Raw genomic sequence first — 22,481 nt, 5'->3', positions numbered from 1 at the left:
GACTGGGCCTTCTGCTTCTGGAATTTGACCTTTTTATGAGATGAAGGTGTCTTAGGTACACTGCTAGACTCCGCGATTGAACATCTTGCCATCAATTGGTCCAGCTGAGCTTGCATAGCACGGATCTTCTCTGCATTCCACTTCTTCTGATTAAACCGCTTCTTTTTAGGTTGTTGCTGTCCCTCCTGTGCAATAGGAGGCGCTGCATCCCGCGGCAGGGCCTGAGAGCCCGGCGGCGTAGTTGGTCTCGGCGCTTTGTTTTCCAGAGAAAGCGTGGAAGTGACCGCACAAACAGCGGGTGGTATCACCCTGTTGCGACTCTTGGATGCCGGTTTAGGAGTCTCTGCGATTGGCTTGGCGCGGCAGATTTCAAAAATTCCTTCAGCCTGCTTTAGAAGGCTGGAATAGGGTTCTGCGTTTTTTCCTGCCAAGGGAATCTTTATCGGATCAGGCAGACCCTGTATAAAAAGTTCCCTGAAATCACCAAATTCAAGATCTTTAGAATCAGGCGGCACCCCCCCTTGGTAAAATGCACGCTTCAAGCGATGGGCCCACTCCCGCGGACTCTCCTCCGGATTACAACTAATAGTATACGCTGCACGCTTAGCTTCAAGAGAGTTGGCAAAGAGACCGTAGCGCTTCGCTAAGGCTTGCTCCACTGACCGTAAATCGGGGTTATCGGACATGATCAAATCTAGAACTTCATGGCACTCGGTGCTAAAGGTCCATTTGAGGAGGGCTCTGATGTCATCCTCAGAAGAGACGTGCATGGTCTGCAGGAGTTCATGCACTGCCTTAAGATGGGTTTCTATGGATACCGAGGCAGACTCTTTAAAAGGCGCTATTACGGTGCGTAGCATCTTTATAATATATGCTTGCCTCTCCATAGACATTCCTTTCTTGGGTTCCGGCCTGACATGCCGCTGATCACTACCAGGTGTAGAGAACCTCGGGGCAGGTGTATTGCTAAAACTGGGTGGATCTGCCGAAGGCTGAAACCCTGAGCTAGGCACCTGACCAAGTGAGCTGATGATTTCAGCAGGCCGTCCCTGATCCCGTGCCCCCAATGGGTGTGTCACTGTCTCGGGTCTGCTGCTTCAGTCACCAGCCACTATGGGGCTGGATTGTACAGAGGGGCGGGAAAGAGCCGAAGCCATGCCCCCAATGGGTGTGTTTAACTCGGGTCCCTCCCGGCTCACGTAACGGTTCATTTCGGGAGCCGGGCTTGGGTGACCCGCAGCAAAACTGTCGGGGAACTCTAAGGTATACGGTACTTCTTCCTGCGCCATGTGCGTAAGCTCTTGCTGCATTGTGGAAATCTTTACAGTGCACTCATCTAATGCTTTAGACAATGAATCTCTGTCCTTCACTGTACATTGTAATTGCAGTGAGACTGTCTCCTGCTTCTCTTTTAACTCCGCCAACTCTAGCTTGGCCGCGTGCCAATCTTGAAACACAGACACAGATTCTTCTTGAGTGGTCACTAGCTCCCTGCGCAACTCACTCTGAACACCTTCTGAGACCTGTTTTAGCTCCCGATATAATGTCTGCAACTTATCTGTTTCCCTAGTCTGGTTGTGTAAAGCACCAGTCAAACGAGAAAATTTCTCTTGCAACGAATCAAAAGACACGAGGTACTGGGCAATTTCTTGCTTTAATGTGCAATTACGTGCTTCACAATCAGATAGGTCACACTGCAAAGTTTTACACTTATCATACAATGTCTGGCACTCCGTACACATCTCTTCAGAGGAGTGAGGTGGGGCGGGGCTTACACTGGTCCCTGCTAAAGCAGATTTGGCAGTCTCTAAATCAACTCGTAATGCAGCTAACTCGCTGTCTCGCTCCTGGACAGTTTCCCTAGTCTGGGACAAATCTAACTGCAAGTCCGCTATGCGATCTGTTAGAGGTACAGACATTTCCCTTATCTCATTCATCAAAGAGTCTTTAACTGCCAAAAGAGACACGCCCAGTTCACAAAGCATCCATTGTGACAAATGCTGTTTCTCTTTAATAATAGTATTTAAAACCGTAGCATATACTTCTGAGCTATTTGGTGAACTGCTACTAAATAAAGCACGTACAGACTCTACTGTAGGAGGTGCTGGTTTCGTCTTACTATGAGAGAGTGGCAGTAATATTTTCAGCACGCCCTTCTCCTGTTCACTTAGGAGCATTTCAGGCAATGTGCCAACCGTGCCGGTCGCCATGTTAAAGACTAAACACACCCTGTTTTCCTTCCTGACAGAGAGTTAGAGAAACCGTTATTTCTCTTTTGGAGCTCAGAGTAATAAATCTGTCAACCAATTACAGCAATAAAACACAGCTGTATAAACAAAGGTCTGCCGTCAGCTAGGGTGGAACTGCAGTTCGTGCAAAGAGAAACAGAAGGTCAAACCAGCTTTCTGAAAAGACCCAGAAAAGTTTTAACTTCTGCTATTCTTGCACCAACCGTCCCGGACGAACGCCCCCAATTTGTAGGTGGTTATATAGATTTTGTAAGAGGCCAATTCCTACATACGTACTCGCTTATGTCTAGGGGGTGTGGCCTCCGCCCGACATTCGCTACATGGAAAATAACGGACAGACCAATGGAATATATTAGTTTATTTATACAGTGTTATATACAAAAATATAGAAAAATCCTTATCAGCTTATAGCATCAGCAATTCCTGATTGCATGCACAATGATACCAAAAATATAGAGAATAACTATGATTATCCTAGTGGCTAATCTGTAATGACAGATAAACACAATACCGAGATCCTAATGATTACCACACAAATCTTATACTAGGCTAACAGCGAGTAGAGATCATAAATCCTGACGTCACGCATCTGATGGGTCCGAGCACAGACCAATTATCTAACCCAGCTTGAAGGAAGTAAGCTATGATCTCACCGTTCCGGTCACCAGATCAGGTTCCTTCCGATACCTCAGCTGAATGTCTCAGCAAGGTCCCACGAGCTTAGGTGATGCACTTGTCTTGCTCAGCAACAGATGATACAGACTCAGTATAGATCCTGTAGACAGCTGTAACCTGGGGAAAAGCTTTGCCAGGTATTATCAGTAAGTCTCTCAGGTAAATCAGGTGCTTGCAGAAATGCAAGTCCTCTCCTCTTCTTTTCTTCTGTTCTTTCTCCGTTCTTTCCGCCAACTCCAGCTTTCTTCTCTTTCTGTTCCCGCTTCTCCGACCCATCAGTTTTCTGGGAGCCAATCAGAAATAATCCCACCATGTACTCCCAGCATCTGTATGAAGCTTCCATTGTCCGTCTTATCTCGTAAGCTCTCTCTCTCTCAGGGACATGCATTCTCCCCCGATACAGAGTGACCTTGGAGGTGGTGCAGGCTTCAGTAAATCTATTACAAGCTGAAATGCTGACTTCTGCACAGTTGGTAGTCAGACATATAGGTGAAAGGTTGCAGCGTCCATGTTGGCTGTAAAGGTGCTCTCATGTGCACACCGGGTGGGTGAGATCACAGCAAATACTCCTACAGTGGCTATATTATTTCAAGCACCAACTTCATCAAGCATCTCGAGTTGAGTATTGTAGATTACTGATGTATTGACTGTCCACTTGTTAGTGTCTCACTGGTTTGGAAAGTTAAAATGTGACAGAGGCATATATTTCACAAACTGCTGAAATTTGTTAAAAAATGCTGTTGTGATTTATAACTAGCTGACAAAAATCTAAGTCTAATCCTGCTGCAATGCAGTTGTAATGTAAAAATTACTTAATCCTTCCTTAATTGCACTTATTAGTTTGTACATTATATTGTCTTTATTTAGACTAAGGATGTTTAATCTAACAACAGCAAGAGTGGAGTGCTGAAGGAGGTGATCAATCCAAGCAACCAGAGCCACCAGCAAAAAAAAAAAAAAAATGTATCCAAGTTCCACTTAATAGCTCTCTGCCCAGACAAGGAACTATTTCACAGAAACAATTTTGATCACAAAGTCTTGTTGTTGATTTCAGAAGATATGATCCTGCTTGCAACAGTTGGTCAAAGTGGCTTCAGAATGTTTAGCCAGCAATGTATCCCTGCTGTCCAACTTCCAAGTAGACACAATTTAACACAAAGCTTAAACAAACTGAATGACATTCATAAGAACTTGCTTATTACAGAATTATTACCCATTGGTTGGTTCCTTTTGTGTGGAAGAATGGCTTTCTTGTATGTTCCTGTCAATGCCTCAGGAGGTCCTTGCATTATTGGAAGACTTACCACCAGAGTATTTTTGAGATGGCCCTCCTCCAGTCATGCTCATAACTTCTCCCCTAGATCACTCACCACCCAGCTTTCCTCTGACTGTCAATCTGAAGTATATTTGTTTTCTGAAGCTGAAGCTCTTGCCTTTTCCACCTCTTTTGTTGGTGTTCCTGGGTTGGCACTTCATGTGCATATAGAATTAATCAATCTTTCTTGTGTCTTAGCTAAGACTATTAACCTTACTTCTTCTCCCATTATAGTCTTGACCCAGGAAATCCATAGTTTGAGGAAAGCGATTATCCAAAACTGCCTAGTCATTGATTATTTGTTCTCTAGGACCAATCATGAGTGCAAAGAATTCAAGGAAAAGTGTTGTTTTAATCTGACTGTTAATAGTATCCATAAGAAACTTAAAGACCTTAGAAATGTGTCTTCTAGCATTCAGCACTCCATAGCAGGGAATAGGTTTTTGTCAAGTATCTTTGATTGGTTTGATAGCTGGCTGCATGGCTTCTTGTTTGCAATAATGGGATTCATTGCTACACTTCTTGTCATGTGCTGTTATCTGCAATGTTGCTGCTCCATCTGGTAGCTCAGCAAAATGGCATTCCCAAGAACTGTTATAGTTAATACTACTATTATTTTGCAAACTATGTGTGATTCTAAACAGAATCAAAGGGGAACTGTGGGAGGAGTCCAGTAGGGGACCAAATAGAAGTGTAGAGTTTGTGTCAGTCATATGAAGAAGAATTGTTAGGTTCTTCTGAAAACAGCAGTAACCTTGGAGGAAATGAGCTATGAATATTGTCTGTCATCTGTACCTGCTGAAACTAAGGGGGCATTTTACTATGCTGCACTAGCATTTTTAGCATGTGCTAATATTTAGGGTGTGCTAAACATTAGCAACATCCATATATTCCTATGGATGTCGCTAACATTTAGCGCTCTCTAAATATTAGTGTGCGTTAAAACTGCTAGCGCATCTTAGTAAAAGAGGCCCTAAATGTGCTATGCAGGACCTTGAAACTAGACATGAAACCAGGCATAAGGGAGGAAATGTGTGTGTAGTCCAGGGGCGTAGCCAGACACCCAAGTTTGGGTGGGCCTGGACCCAAGGTGGGTGGGCAGAACTCCGCCTTGTCCTACAAGTGATTTGGTTTCTCTCTCTCTTGCCTGCATGCCATATGGTCTTTCAAACTTCCCTTCTCCCCCATATACCTTTTAAATAGAAGATTTTCACCGGCAGCAAACAGTTGTTGGGAGTTTTTGGCTAGTGGGGCTTGGGGTCCCTGCCAGCCACATTATAGGTGTGCTGCTACTTGGTGGGCCTGAACCTAAAGTGGGTGGGCCTGGGCCCACCCCAGCCCACCCTTGGCTACACCACTGGTGTAGTCTAGCCATGAAATGTGTGTGTTGTCTAGCCAAAGAAGATAAGGTGTGCTGTAAATGTTACAAGCAATGTGTGAAAAAGGAAGGAATATATTGTTTACCAAATTTATGATCATGCAATAGAATGTGCTGTCATGCTGATTCACATAAGCAAGGGCCCAATACATGAGCTGTGTTTTGGCCTATTGGCCTGCATCAGGAGTCTAAAATGTCTACAATAAGACCAAAGAGCCTTGTAAATCAAAACAATAATAAAAACAGACAGTAATCAAATTGCTGAAAAATACATAAAAAGTACATACAGTGGGGGAAATAAGTATTTGATCCCTTGCTGATTTTGTAAGTTTGCCCACTGACAAAGACATGAGCAGCCCATAATTGAAGGGTAGGTTATTGGTAACAGTGAGAGATAGCACATCACAAATTAAATCCGGAAAATCACATTGTGGAAAGTATATGAATTTATTTGCATTCTGCAGAGGGAAATAAGTATTTGATCCCTCTGGCAAACAAGACCTAATACTTGGTGGCAAAACCCTTGTTGGCAAGCACAGCGGTCAGACGTCTTCTGTAGTTGATGATGAGGTTTGCACACATGTCAGGAGGAATTTTGGTCCACTCCTCTTTGCAGATCATCTCTAAATCATTAAGAGTTCTGGGCTGTCGCTTGGCAACTCGCAGCTTCAGCTCCCTCCATAAGTTTTCAATGGGATTAAGGTCTGGTGACTGGCTAGGCCACTCCATGACCCTAATGTGCTTCTTCCTGAGCCACTCCTTTGTTGCCTTGGCTGTATGTTTTGGGTCATTGTCATGCTGGAAGACCCAGCCACGACCCATTTTTAAGGCCCTGGCGGAGGGAAGGAGGTTGTCACTCAGAATTGTACGGTACATGGCCCCATCCATTCTCCCATTGATGCGGTGAAGTAGTCCTGTGCCCTTAGCAGAGAAACACCCCCAAAACATAACATTTCCGCCTCCATGCTTGACAGTGGGGACGGTGTTCTTTGGGTCATAGGCAGCATTTCTCTTCCTCCAAACACGGCGAGTTGAGTTCATGCCAAAGAGCTCAATTTTTGTCTAATCTGACCACAGCACCTTCTCCCAATCACTCTCGGCATCATCCAGGTGTTCACTGGCAAACTTCAGACGGGCCGTCACATGTGCCTTCCGGAGCAGGGGGACCTTGCGGGCACTGCAGGATTGCAATCCGTTATGTCGTAATGTGTTACCAATGGTTTTCGTGGTGACAGTGGTCCCAGCTGCCTTGAGATCATTGACAAGTTTCCCCCTTGTAGTTGTAGGCTGATTTCTAACCTTCCTCATGATCAAGGATACCCCACGAGGTGAGATTTTGCGTGGAGCCCCAGATCTTTGTCGATTGACAGTCATTTTGTACTTCTTCCATTTTCTTACTATGGCACCAACAGTTGTCTCCTTCTCGCCCAGCGTCTTACTGATGGTTTTGTAGCCCATTCCAGCCTTGTGCAGGTGTATGATCTTGTCCCTGACATCCTTAGACAGCTCCTTGCTCTTGGCCATTTTGTAGAGGTTAGAGTCTGACTGATTCACTGAGTCTGTGGACAGGTGTCTTTCATACAGGTGACCATTGCCGACAGCTGTCTGTCATGCAGGTAACGAGTTGATTTGGAGCATCTACCTGGTTTGTAGGGGCCAGATCTCTTACTGGTTGGTGGGGGATCAAATACTTATTTCCCTCTGCAGAATGCAAATAAATTCATATACTTTCCACAATGTGATTTTCCGGATTTAATTTGTGATGTGCTATCTCTCACTGTTACCAATAACCTACCCTTCAATTATGGGCTGCTCATGTCTTTGTCAGTGGGCAAACTTACAAAATCAGCAAGGGATCAAATACTTATTTCCCCCACTGTATAATATATCTTGATAACAATAAAAAAAACTCCATAAAGACTATGTAGTTACATATAAAAATGAGGATTCAAATAAATTGATAAATCCCACAGTACTAAATATAATAAATGTAAAAACAAATATAAAAGACCATAGACAGAAATATTTAAACACCAGATACATATTACAAGAATACTAATGACATCTAAAATGAAGGGTTCAAATCATATAAAATAAATAGAATATAACTATTAAAGATAAAAAATCAATAAGCCTACTGGTGAGAATAAGTTCAATATTATGTAATCCTGAGAAGAAGGAATATTTATTGAACTGCTAGTTTTTGCACAAGAAAATAAACATATATCATTGTCCCCAAAAAACACTGTTAGGTAGATCAATAAAATTAACAGGTGCAAATATCCCCAAAGTGCTAGAAATGTCTTGTGTAATGTTAAAGTAAAATATATGCCTATGTGCAGATTATCAATTGATTATACTAAGCTTTTGAGTAAACTCAAAATAGTTAAATGTGATTCGAAACCACCAAACTGCATCAAACTGGTTGTTTTTTTCTAAGTGTAGCCTTTGTAAACTACATGAGATTGCGGAAAAAGAAAGGCAGGCAATAATATCTAGAGAAGCTACGAAAATAGTGAGGAAAGGAAAGATATACTACTATTAATTGAAGAAAAAGTAAAATGGAAAGTGAAGGTTTTTTTTTAAAGATTTGTTAGTGACAGAAAGTACAAAAATGGCATTCTGAGGCTCAACTTGCAAGTGAAATTGGGCTCAAGCACATTAACACATTTGATAACTACAGTCCTTAGAGTTTGCTTCAGTATAATGTCTTAAAAGAAATCTTGCAGTATCTCATACTAGTAAAGAATATAACTTCTATTTTTTTTTTTGTCTAGGGCTGGCCCTATCACTAAGCAGACCAGGTGTCCATCTAGCGTAGCAGACCTCAAAGGGTGGAAGCATGTCTTTAACAAGACAGTCCTAAGAAACAAGATGGCAAGCGATCTACAAAATCCAACATGGAGACAAACAAAGCAGATCAATCAGTGATATGGTTCAAAACTTTATTTTCAGAGATTCGCCCGACACAGATTGTATTTCGCCCACAAGGGCTGCGTCAGGGGCTAATAGTCCAAGCAGGACATGAGATTGAAACATAAAAAACCTGCAGGGTGCTTTCCTCAATCAAGGTGAGGACATCAGCTCAATACACAGGGTACGTCCGGTCGCATCTCTCAGCAGCTGAGTTCGGGAGGACTGCACTGATGTATGTTTTCTTTTCTTTTCAGCTTTTTCTGTCAAACACCACGGACCCTGAGGCAGTATTTCAAAACTTTGGCTGGAGTTGGGCCGTGGATGGTGTCTGTTGACTGTTGTATAAAAAGATAAGTAATCGATTAGTGAACTTTCACACGGTATTTCTATGAAAAGTATTTTGAGCATATTAGCCACATTTAGAAGAGGTTTTTGCCTATGATGATTTAGAGGACCTCCTTATGCTGATATCATCAACGATAGAGTGTTCCTTTAGATGTTGAGGCTTTTCCTCTATTTAAAAATACATACATCAAATATTTGTGGATATTGAGTATAGCTAGATTTTCATCCTATTTTTTGCATATCCTTGTTTGCTCTTTATGGTGTTCTTGATCTGCTTTGTTTAACAAGACAGTGACAGGGCAGCAAACTCATTTCAGCATGGTGATGGGCTTTTGAGCACCTGTGCACACATGCTGAAGGCCTGCAATACTTCATGCCCTCCAACAGGACGTTTGCATTGGAAGGGTGGTACTGGAAGGCCATTAGTGCACATGAGGGTATATTCAAGAAAGTTCATCAAATTTAGGTGCCAAATATTTGGGCGTTAAACATCATTTCTATAATGATGCCCCTGACCCACCCTTGCTCTTCCCCAGTCCATGGCCCCTTGCCCTTGCACACTATGGATTTTGTGTACCTGTTATAGAATATCAACTAAGGTCAGTTGCACATGTAGCTTCTAATTGGTGCCAATTAGCACAATTTAACACTACGTAGTGCCGATTATTGCTATTTAATATCAATTACTGGCTCATTATTTTATTAAGTTATGCTTGAAACTGGCATTATTCTATAACGTGCATGCACAGCTATATAAAATTTGGGGGATGGTGCTCACAGGCCCACCACCATGCTGCCTTTTGAGGCAGATTTGAGGTCTGGTGGAGAACATAGCAGCGGCAATGGTGGCAGGAGGAAGAGAAAAGGAAGAAATGTTGGATACCTAGTGGTAAAAAGAAGGGGAGATGCTGGACACTGAATGGCATGGGGAACAAGAGAGTTACTAGAAATCTGAGGAGGTTAAGGAAGTACTTAGAGATGCTAAACACCTGAGGGGTGGTAGACGGATGAAGGGGGAAATACTTGTAGTAGGAAATGGAAGGGAAAATTCTGGACACTTGTGGGGGATAGGAATGTGAAGGTGAGATGCTGAATACCTGAAGAGTAGGGAAGAGATAATGTAGGACACCTGGAATGGGGAGTGGGTGGGTAGGGAAGGGATGATGCTGGATACCCTTGAGCTGGTCCTGATTTTGCCAAATAGACTGTGCACCTAAATGCTTTGAATCTAAAATAATCTGACATTTATGGAGGATTTTTTTATACAAAGATATACCAACTAGACAAGAAAAATGGGAGTTAGGTTTCCACAGCAATTCAATTTACACACACACACACAAATGTTATGTGAGTATTCAGACAGCAGATGGCAGCAAACATTCATACATGATTCTACATTCCATACTATTCCTGTTCTCAGGATTTAAATGATCAGATATTTCTTACAACAGTATTGTGAATTCATTTAGATATTCTGTTTTCATGCTGCTGACTCACAGACGCATTGCTCCTTGGTTGAGTGTATTTATGATATATACAGTATACAGAATCAACAAAAACAAATGTTTTTAGCTTGGTCTTTGAAAAACGAAGGCCAAGATGTCTATCTTACAGTAAAAATTTAATTTTCTGATATGATCTAACTTCTTACTGCTATCAATATAACGTGGCATCTTTTGGTCTAATAACATTGATGGCAACCTGGATATGTATGATTCAGTTTTGGTTTATTTATTATCTCAATACATCCAAAAATTTATTTTTAATCTCTTTCATATCATTCATAGAATTGTATTTTTTTTCTTTTTTTAATGAATATTCTAGCCTTCATACATACTGTGAAGTAAAAAATAACCTCTATGGCTTCAGTTTATCTTTAGTCTTAGTCTTGCGGTCACTATTCAAGGAAGAGATTCTTCCTTTTTTTTTAACTTTCTACAAAATGCTTTGTTGAGTAGGTAATTAGAAAATGCATCAGTAACCTTATCATGGCTTAAAGAAGAATTTTAATGGTAAACCTAAATATGAAGATCTAATTAAGTAGGCATTACTGAATTCTATGTTGGGAAACATGAGGTGTTTTGCCATCTCAATATACCTGAAAATAATGTCATTTAACTTTAATGGGTTAATTTTATGATATTATTATTATTATTAGCATTTGTATAGCGCTACCAGACGCATGCAGCACTGAACACCTGACATAGAGAGACAGTCCCTGCTCAATAGAGCTTACAATCTAAAAATATAATACAGACAGACAAGACAAATTAAGGGCGAGGGAAGTACTGGGTGAAAAGGAACAAGGGGAGGCAATTGAGTAGTGGCTAGGAGCCAAAAGCAGTGGTGAAAAGGTGGGTGGTTATATGGTGACTGGTTTCAGGTGGCAAATCAGTGCCTACTTAGGAATTATTTTATAAAGAGACATACCACCTTATAATTGAAAGAGAAAAACGCCTAGATTTCAACCCAAATCGGGAGATAGACGTTTATCTCACAAAAACGAATAAATCGGTATAATGGAAAGCCGATTTTGGACGTTTTCAACTGCACTCCATCGCGGAAGCGTACAAAGTTGACGGGGGCGTGTCGGAGGCATGGTGAAGATGGAACTGGGGCGTGGTTATCGGCCGAGGAGAGATGGGCGCCTTTCGCCGATAATGGAAAAAAAGTATGCGTATGTAGCTAGAATTTAGGGCACTTTTCCTGGACCCTGTTTTTTCACGAATAAGGCCCCAAAAAGTGCCCTAAATGACCAGATTACCACCAGAGGGAATCGGGGATGACCTCCCCTGACTCCCCCAGTGGTCACTAACCCCCTCCCACCACAAAACATGATGTTTCACAACTTTTTATTTTCACCCTCAAATGTCATACCCACCTCCCTGGCAGCAGTATGCAGGTCCCTGGAGCAGTTGTTAGGGGGTGCAGAGGACTTCAGGAAGGTGGACCCAGGCCCATCCCCCCCTACCTGTTACAATTGTGCTGCTTAATGCTTAGTCGTCCAACCCCCCCAAACCCACTGTACCCACATGTAGGTGCCCCCCTTCACCCCTTAGGGCTATAGTAATGGTGTAGACTTGTGGGCAGTGGGTTTTGAGGGGGATTTGGGGGGCTCAACACACAAGGGAAGGGTGCTATGCACCTGGGAGCTCTTTTACCTTTTTTTTTTGTTTTTGTAAAAGTGCCCCCTAGGGTGCCCGGTTGGTGTCCTGGCATGTGAGGGGGACCAGTGCACTATGACTCCTGGCCCCTCCCACGAACAAATGCCTTAGATTTATTTGTTTTTGAGCTGGGCGCTTTCATTTTCCATTATCACTGAAAAACAAAAACGCCCAGCTCACAAATTGTCGAATAAAACATGGACGTCTATTTTTTTCGAAAATATGGTTCGGTCCGCCCCTTCACGGACCCGTTCTCGGAGATAAACGCCCATGGAGATAGACATTTTCATTCAATTATGCCCCTCATAGGGCCCTTTGTGTTTTCATGAGATAATCGTGAATGGCAGCAGAAATCATACCTGCTTTGCAGGTGAGAACACTTACTTTACTACTGCTAATCATTTCAATAGCACTACTAGACATATACAGCACTGTACACATTATATGCAGGCACTTTCTCTCTCCCTAGAGGGCTCACAATCTAAGTTCCCTGTATACTAAGGTGTGCTAGCGTTTGTAGTACGTGCTAAAAATTAGCACACGCTAACGCTAGAGGCACCCATAGGAATATATGGGTGTCTCTAGCATTAGTGCGTGCTAAAAACACTGCATGCCTACAGAACAGCTTAGTAAACAGGGCCCTAAGTTTTTCTACCTGGGGCAATGGAGGGTTAAGTGACTTGCCCAAGGACATAAAGGAGCTGCAATGGGAAATAAACCCAGGTCACCAGGATAAAAACTTGCTGTACTAATCATTAGGCTACTCCTCCACACATGTAGGCATGTAGAATAATGGTATTTTATAATACACATGCATATTTGCATAATCTGGGCAAATAATTCAAGAGACCAGGACACCAGACAAATATCTGAAGTAATTTATTGATGACTCAACACAGATCTGTGTTTCGGCCACAGGCCTGCCTCAGGAGACTTAGTAGCTGGGTGAATGGATAACTCTCCAAAAGATGGTTACCTTAAGATGTTGTAGTATGTAGCTGGTCTTAAAAAAAAGACCTTTAATAAGAATCAGCAAGGGAGCTGAAACAGTGTATCTGCATTAAAGCCGTGATGTGGATACACTGTTTCAGCTCCCTCCCTACGGTCATAGAAATAAAGCCATGACAGAACTTTGTTCCAACGGCTTTGTTGCTTTGTCCGGGATTATTCACGTATTCCCATATTATTTTTGAAATACTGCACCACGCATACTTGTTTCTTACCTTCATGTGGAAGTTCGCTTATGGTCCCTGAGGCAGGCAGCTGTTCACTGCCGAAACACAGATCATGTCAGGTTCAACTGTGCTTTTATTAAAGGATTCTGATCCCATTTCAGAGGATGGGTGTGATTTGTACACCCTTTGTAGCCATAGCAATGTAAACTGCAATACAATAATCCAGCTTCGATGTTTTCATGTTGTGAACCACTGGGTGAGGCTTGTCTTCCTGATGTATGGAAAGAGACAGTATAATTGTTATGGATCATAGAGGCAGCTCCTGAAAGTTGCTTGAATTTGGCGAATCAGCATAACTATTGAGTCCTGCTGTATCCCAAGGTTCCTGACCTGTGATTTAAGGGTGAGTTTATGGCTCCCAAAAGGGATTTTGAGGTTGGGTATGTGACTGAGTTTGATAAGGCTCAATAGAAGCTTTGTTTTTCTTGGTTCAAAAAAATGTTTGAGGTTTTCAACCCATTCTTGGATTGCTATAGCACAGGCAGGCAGTCAATTCAAAGGCTGTAGGTAAGTCTGGTTTAATGGATATGAGTAGCTGCAGGATATCTGTGTAGCTGTAGAATTGTTTGGGCTAAATATTTGAATTTAGGCTGTTATTTATCTGTCAGTACTTCATCATAAGCTACATATTCAGCAGCTAAATGTCCATGCTGATTAAATAATTATTTTCACTACCCTCGCCCTGCCATGTTTAGTCATTCTGAGCATGATTTTATAAACAACATTCATGCCTAAAATGCTGTTTCAGGCATGTAAAGGGGTTCTTATGAAATTAGGCAATGCTTAAAAGTATGCCCAGTGGAAGCTGGCACGTGCATGCTTTTATGGTAGGTGTGCTCATGGGATGAGTTATGGCGGAGCTTGAGAGGAGTTAAAATTTACTCTCATATTTTATAAAATGGATATAAAGTACATGCTAACATTTGCAGGTGTTCTAAAGCAGGTATGATGTCTACATCTTCCTTCTAGATGCTATTGTTGTTGAATTTGTGCTCATGATTTATAAACTCACGTGAAGCACCTATGGCTCTTATTTTAGATGCATCATCATCTGGAGAGACCCAGGTATTTAAATGCCATTTCAGAACAGGAGACATTAAGAATTGGGGAAGCTGAGTATTTCTGGACAACAAGGTAGGGGGGGGGGGTAGAAAAGTATTGGTCTGGGTGGGTTAACATTCTGTCTCGCTGCACCCTACGCCTGGAATAAACTTCCTGAGCCCCTACGTCTTGCCCCATCCTTGGCCACCTTTAAATCTAGACTGAAAGCCCACCTCTTTAACATTGCTTTTGACTCGTAACCACTCGCCTCCACCTACCCTCCTCTCTTCCTACCCGTTCATATTAATTGATTTGATTTGCTTACTTTATTTATTTTTTGTCTATTAGATTGTAAGCTCTTTGAGCAGGGACTGTCTTTCTTCTATGTTTGTGCAGCGCTGCGTACGCCTTGTAGCGCTATAAAAATGCTAAATAGTAGTAGTAGTAGTAGTAGTTAACATTACAGAAGCGTATTCCCTATTTCACATAGGGAATCCATGTTTGCATTGGGAAACCTGTATATTGGAATTTATATCTGCTCCAAAGCATGTCTAAGTGCCTACTGTAGGGGCAGCTATGAATCCCAATGTTTCAAGTCCTGCTATGCCAACAATTCCCCCCCCCCCAATCAAGTCCCCACCCCAATGCCAGTCTTCCCCCCACCCCAGCAGCACCCAACAATTCCCTTCCCAACCCCCTTCTTGACAGCAGACACCCCAAATGACAGCTCCATACCCCCTTCCTTGCCTGAAAAGACAACCTCTGCAACACAAATTCAGATTAGTACCAACTAACATTTATTGGAACTTATTGGCTCGTTGGCCAATTTAGTTGGGCATACATCTTGGATCAGCGCCCAACTATTAGCACCCAAATTCAGGCACCATATATAGAATCTGGGGGATAGTTCATCCAAAAATGTTATTGAACATGAGGTCCCAAGCCCAAAAACAATGGACATCTTTTAGTGTGGCTCTGGCAACATCTGGGTACACCCTTACCTTACAATTCAAAAAAGAAACATAACAATGATGAAAGAATATTTTTTAAAAATCCAATCTTTATTGGATCTAATGCAAAATGCACTATCAAGTGACTTGATTAACTCCTGCAGTGTTATCTTCCAAAGCATCAATAGAAATATTTCAGGTTACATTTTTTAATGTTCATTGCAGATAGCTATGTGACATATTTTAATAACACCTAGATCTGATATATTGTGGGTTGTGAACAGAAGGAGCTTGATCTCTCTTCTAATTTTCTAAGTGGCCCTTTTACTAAAGTGCAGTAAGGTTTTACAATTACCATGTATAAACAGGAAAACTTAACCCACAGTAAATGCAAAGCCTATGCAGACAATGCACGGGGTGGGCCCAGCATCTGTCCTGCATTTACCCCACAGGTCAGAGCCATACTGCATGGCACCATGTTACATGCAATGCCAGATAACCTGTGTTATCTAGAACTGCAGATAACATGGTGTGGCCCTTGCAGAAATACACAAATAATCAGGAAGAGAAATGCCGCAATGATGCTCCACTCACATACATTCCCTCTGACATCCAATTCCTCTCCTTTACACTTCCCCAATCCAGTCTCCTGACTCCCTGAATCCCCCAGTGACATACCATTTATGATCCTCTCAAACCCACCTCCCCAATTAGCAAAAGGTGATGCATTCCTCCCCTGACCCCAAACCCTACCCTGATGTACATATCCCAACCCTCCCCTCACCTTGGACCCGTGGCCCCAATTACCCCCAAGATTTACCCAGAGGTGACTGTTGGTAGTATAGTGAGCCAGGGTTGGAGCAATCCCATCTATCTCCAGATCTCAATATGGCCATCATGAACCTTAGTGGCAGTCTTTCAGAACAACCACTAGGGTCAGCCCTCCATAGAGGGAGGGTGCTTCCTTATATGGAAGGCTGACTCCTAATAGTAGTACTGTGAGACTATGACTAGGGGTCATAGTGATCATATTGAGATCCAGAGCTGCTTCTGCCCTGGTACACTATACCACACACAATCATCTGCAGGTAAGTCCTGAGAGTGATGGGGGCCTGAAAGGTTTGGGATAGGCACATGTGAAGGTGGTCTTTTTGATCATGGAGGGCATATCACGTTTTGTTATTCAGGCTATGGGGTTGGGGTATGTAATTAGAAGGTATGGATTTGGATCAGGGGCGTGCTGAGGAGGGGCATTGGGTGTTGGCGGGATCAGAGATCCTTGCCAAAGTGCTGTGGCCATACTACAGGACTGCCGGTAGCATGTTGGTGGTAAGTGCAGCACATGGTACTGTCCCAAGTACTAGCTATCATCAATGGCCATGCATCTGTTCCACCCCTGTCATGACATGCGCAAAAGGAAGAAACCCCCCTACATAGAAAAAAAAAGAAACAGGACAAAAGCAAAACAAAAGTAGGGATGGACGAATAGTTTTCCCAATACATCCACAGAGAAAACTCCAGAGATGGGGTCCAAAACAATCAGACGTTTATTGAAGCATCAAACTGGAGAAAGACTTGACACGGAACTGTGTTTCGGCATACAAAGCCTGCTTCAGGAGTCATAAAGCTTAAAGAATGTTGCTCATAATAGGTCTGCTGGAAAAACCACGTAAACCACATAGTCTAATTAAAAGGTTCAGAGACTTTTAATTAGAATATGTAGTCTCTATGTGGTTTTTCCCGCAGTGTTCTCAACAAGCTGCACCATATAATAGCATTTTCCCAAGTGGGATATTTGCCAATTCTTTATATGAATCATCAGCAGACGTATTTTGAGCAACATTCTATATGTTTTATGACTGTTGAGGCAGGCGTTGTACACCGAAACACGGCGGCTCCGTGCCGAGTCTTTCTCCAGTTTTTTTATCCCATCTCTGGAGTTTTCTCTGTGGATGTATTGGGAAGGCTATTTGTCCGTCCTGACTTTTGTGTTGCTTTGCTCCACCCCTGTTATGCCCACTCACCCCTTGAAACAGCTAGCTTAGATTTTTGCCATGCTAGCTATTTTTAACAAGCATTAGAGTTTAGCCTAGTAAAAAGGCCCCTATTTGTTTTCCTTGTGCTAGCCTTTCTAATCCTATTTGATATGGGTAAATATTTGGTCTATGGTGGTCAGCTGCTATGGGCTTTTTATACCCAGATAATAAGCAGCAGACCATTCCTAAATACTGGCTCTGAATATCAGGGTGTAAGCCGACTACTGGGACTTATCTGGTACCAGCCTGGGAACCGGATAGCTACCCAGGTAAAGGGATTTTTTTTTTACTAAAGTACATTAAAGTTTACATTTACTGCACCTTAATACAAGAAGTTAAGTGCAAACTTAACCTGGCACCTATTAGGACGCATGTTAAGCATTTGTTTTGCAAATTGAGTGTTAAAATATCCATTAGCAAATGGTAACCTGGTTGCAGTTAGTGAGCATGCATTTACCCCCGGATTCTATATAGTGCGCCTAGAGATCTGTGCTGAAATCCAGGTGCATTCTATAACAACACACATAAATTAATTGGCTTAACAAGCTAATCAGCATTGATAACAGCACTTAACAAACAATAATGACCACTAATTGGCAATAATTAGAATTTACACACACAACTAAGCACATTCTGTAACACACTGAGAGAAAAAGGGGCATGGTTATGGGCGAGGAAATTGGTGTTTTGGGGGCATTCTAAAATTTAGGCACATAGTTGTAGAATATGGCTATCTGTGCCTAAACCTATGTGCCGGGATTTACGCCATGTTTTTGTTGGTGTAAATGGACGCATATAGTTTTAGGTGCTGGCATATCAACTAAGTATATTCTATATATCGTGCCTAAATGCAGGTGCCTCTCATAGAATACGCTTAGGCGGAAATGTTTTCCACATGGATTTTTTAGAGTCCCCCCTTTAGGAGGAGATTCTATATATGGCGCCCAAAACATTGGCATGAAATCAGCCTAGATTTAGGCGCCAATTAAAGAATACACTTATTTGATATTCCAGCACCTAAATCTGCCCACATCCATTTACACCAACTAAAACATGGCGTAAATCCTGGTGCATAGATTTAGGCAGACTGGGCCATATTCTATAACTAGGCAACTACATTTCAGAACACCCATGAAAAAAAACATTTCCCCACCTATAACCACACCCTATTTGCCAGCATGTTAGAGTTCAGCACCCATCATTACAGAATATGCTTAGCGAGTTGTGCACCTAAATTCTAATCAGTGCCAATTAGTGCTCACTATTGCTTAAGTGCTGATATCAAGTTGTTAAGGCAATTAAGTTACATGCTGTGTTATAGAATCTGCACCAATTAGTGTTTTCTATTTAAGAGGTGCTCATGGACGTGTACTAACTGCAAAATTGTTGGTCAGCATGCTGTAGTTACTATGCGCTAACTGCAATATACTCTCCATGCCCATTCACTGCTCATACCGTACCTAGTTACACTCAAAATGCCCTTAATGAGTGCAATATCATGTACTAATTGTAAAGATGACACAAAAGCAGTTATCATATTTGTGTGGTAGCAGTTAACACACACCAAATTGTACATTAATCCCTGTATTATATATAGCTCAACTTAAGTTGTGCATGCAAATACAGTCATATTCTGGATTTGCATGTGCAACTTAGTTAACAAGCCAGTCAGTATTGGTAATTGACAATTAACAAGCAATTAATGACACTGGCATTAATTTGAATTTATGCACACAAATGTCTATGTGCATTCTGTAAAGTGATATGTGTAAATTCTAATGTGCATAGCTGAAAAGAAGGTGTGGCTGGCCATGGGTGTGGAATGGGCAGGTCATGGGGATTTCTAAAAACTAGGAGAAAGGCACAGCGAAGGTGACAAGATAGATGATGCCAATCAAACTTCTACTGGACTCGAGAAAAGTTCACAGCAAGAGTTTATAGCAAGGGTTTATTAATCAAAAAAATGGACTAGACACGAATCGTGTTTTGGCCACTCTGGCTTGCCTCAGGAGTCCCTGGAAAATGTTCAGTCAAAGAAACTATTCAGCTCCTATAAACCAATATGAATGGCACTGCTCAAAAAGCTTTCTTCTGTGGTTGACGATTTCTAAAAACTATGCACATTGTTATAGAATACACCAGGTACTTGCCAAAATTTAGGCATATTCTATAAAATACGCCTAAATCTAGGTATACTTTATAGAATACGCCTAGGTATATATATTTTTTGGTGTGGATTTTTTAAAGGGCCATATTCAGTAAATGGTGCTCAAAGTTAGGCACGGCTAAGATCCGTGCTAAGCACCAATTCTATAAAGATCACTTGGCACCAAGCAACCTCTATAGAATGGCATGAGGACTTCCACCTGATGAAACCTGGTGTAAATGCTGGTATGTAAATAATGGTAGTTGGTCATGTAAATTACCCTATTCTGTAACACTGCATCTAAATTTTGAGAATGCCCCTGACCTGACCTGCCCATGCCCCTCCCCTAGCCATGTTCTGCTTTGAGTTGCCCGTAAGACAATTTACGTGCAACTCAATAGTACACAGGAAGATCTTTGTGTAAATCCTAATTATCCAATTAGTGTCTATAATTGATTGTTAGCTCATCAGCTGATTAGTTTGTGCATGGATCTGAGCTCTGTGCCTAAATTTGGGCAATCTTTATAGAATGCAAGAGTAAGTGACTAGCACACTTTAGTAAAAGAGCCACAGAGTTGGGCCGGTCTTTTTTGCTATCTTAACTATCCAGATATATACCTGGTTAGTGAATATTGCTGCTAACCAGGTAACTCTCAGCTCAGCCCAGACTCTATCCCCAGACTACCTTGGCACTCCTTAAATACTGATCCCTTTGACTATTATTTGTTGTGTATTGCAACTTATTGCCTTAATTATGGTATAGTCATTGACTTTTGCTTTCGAATGTATTTTCAAAGATTCTAATAGAAAACAATGATCATTTAGAAATGAATAAACCATCATTTCCAGCTATAAATCTATGAATCTACGCTTGTCAATACTATGCTTTCTTTAGCTCTGAAAGTAGTTTTCTCACACTGGAAGACTCTGCATCTAGCTTCTCATCAGGAATGGTGGAATTTGTTGCTCCAAACTTACACATTTGAAACGTATCTGGCTAAAAAAAAAAAACACCACGCTTTGTCAGCTATAAGAAAAAGTGGTCTGTGTTAATGTCATATCTCTCATCAGTAAGATGAGCAATGTTGCAACTCTTTAGTATTATATGTATGAACTATTCTGTATGCTGAATATATCCTCAACCAATATACATCCCCCTCCCCCTTTTTGTTTTCTTTTTCTTTTCCTTTCCCTCTTCTTTCTTTTTCTCTCCCATAAACCTTTGATAATGTACATGAATACTTGGTCTTTATTACACTATGTAATAGGTTAGCATTGTTGCTTGTTGTTGCTTTCTCTTTTGTAACAAAATCAATAAAAATATTTAAACCAGGATAAATCTTATATATAGATTCTTTTAACTGGGAGGGTCACCAGTATTGCAGCTGAGGAAAAACTCGCCAGTTTAAAGCTAATTCAGCAAGATTTCATTAAAGCAGACTTCAAGCAATCAGTTTCATTAAAAAAAAACATGTTTTATAATGAATGTGTGTTTTTTTTACAGTCCAATGAATATTATTTGAATATTTTATTTAATTATTTTAAAACTTATATTGATGCGATTCTATTACAAGGCAGTTTTCAATAAAATATATAGTACATACATCATAATATAATTTTATAATTAAACAATGCGGTAATGCTATAGTGCAAGAGAAATAATTTAAGGTTGCAGTATTTTTTTAAGAAAGCCCCTTTGTCCCATTGTAATGTTAAAATTGTTTTCATATACTATTACATTTGTATATTAATATGCAATATTTTATTTAAAGCATGAGGGCAGCCATGTACCCTCATGTCTATTCAACATAAACTCATATGGCACTCTTAGGGGCCCTTTTACTAAACCATTGTAAAATGTGCAGTTGTTACTGTTTAACATGGGATTTTATCATATGGCAGTTGCAAATATAGTTCCCCGTTTACTAAGCCGTGTAAGCGTCTACGCGCACCCAACGCGTGCCAAAATGAACTTACCGCCCGACTACCGCATGCCTCTTGCGGTAATTTCATTTTGGTGCACGTCTGAAAAATATTTTTTATTTTCGGACGAATGCCAAGTGGCATCTGATGCGCGTCGGTCATTACCATGCAGGTTCTTTACCACTAGGTCTATGACTGGTGTTAAGGTCAGACACCCAAAATGGATGCACGGCAATTTTGATTTAGCCACATGTACATTTTCGGCAAAAAGTTTAAAAAGGCATTTTTGGTACGTGCTCTGAAAAATATTTTTCCGCGCACCTAAAACCTGTGCCTACACTACCACAAGCCACTTTTTATCCATGACTTAGTAAAAGGACCCCATAATATGGCAACCATTGGGGGTATTCCCAGTATTTGTTTGTTCAGCTCCCATGTTAAAAATCTTCCTGGTTCTCACAGCATCATTTGACCTTGTCAACCATGAGTTTCTGCTAATGATAAGCACTTGCATAGGTCTTTTGGGTAGAGTCCTTGACTGGTTCACCTCATTCCTGGCACATAAGATGCTGCATACTGGCCAACCCTCATATCTTGCCTCTCTCTTCTCTCCTTATTCCCTACTGAAGCATTGAGATCCAGTACTGAACATTGATTAATGACCCCTTCTGTTTTCCGCACACAATTTGCATCTGCCCATCAAGGCACCATTCCCATGGAATTCCCTTTCTGTTCACCTTTGTGTTGCACTCTCTTACCCTAAATTTAAAATAAGACTCAAAACTCACCCGTTTTCTCATGAGCTTCCAAGTAAGGTTGCCTCTTGGGGCTTTCATTGGCAGCAAAGAGACTCCTCTCTACTTTACCCTATCCCATTGATTCTCTTCCTCTTTCCTATTTGTGATTGGTAGTTCCTTTGACAAATTTTCTTTTGCTTTTATTGTGTAAATCACTTTGATTGTTCCTTATTTGAAAAGCAGTATATTAAGTGCTAAATAAACATACACATAAAAGTTCCATTAGTGTGCGGTATTCTGTTTGAAGTTAGCACAGCAGCACTTATTGCCTCCTATTCAGGAGGTGGAAAGTGGTTCCATGTTAACTGTGC

This window comes from Microcaecilia unicolor, chromosome 1, assembly GCF_901765095.1.
Source record: "Microcaecilia unicolor chromosome 1, aMicUni1.1, whole genome shotgun sequence".
NCBI lineage: Eukaryota > Metazoa > Chordata > Amphibia > Gymnophiona > Siphonopidae > Microcaecilia > Microcaecilia unicolor.
The sequence above is the reverse complement of the archived record's forward strand: the minus strand, read 5'-3'. Positions refer to the sequence as shown.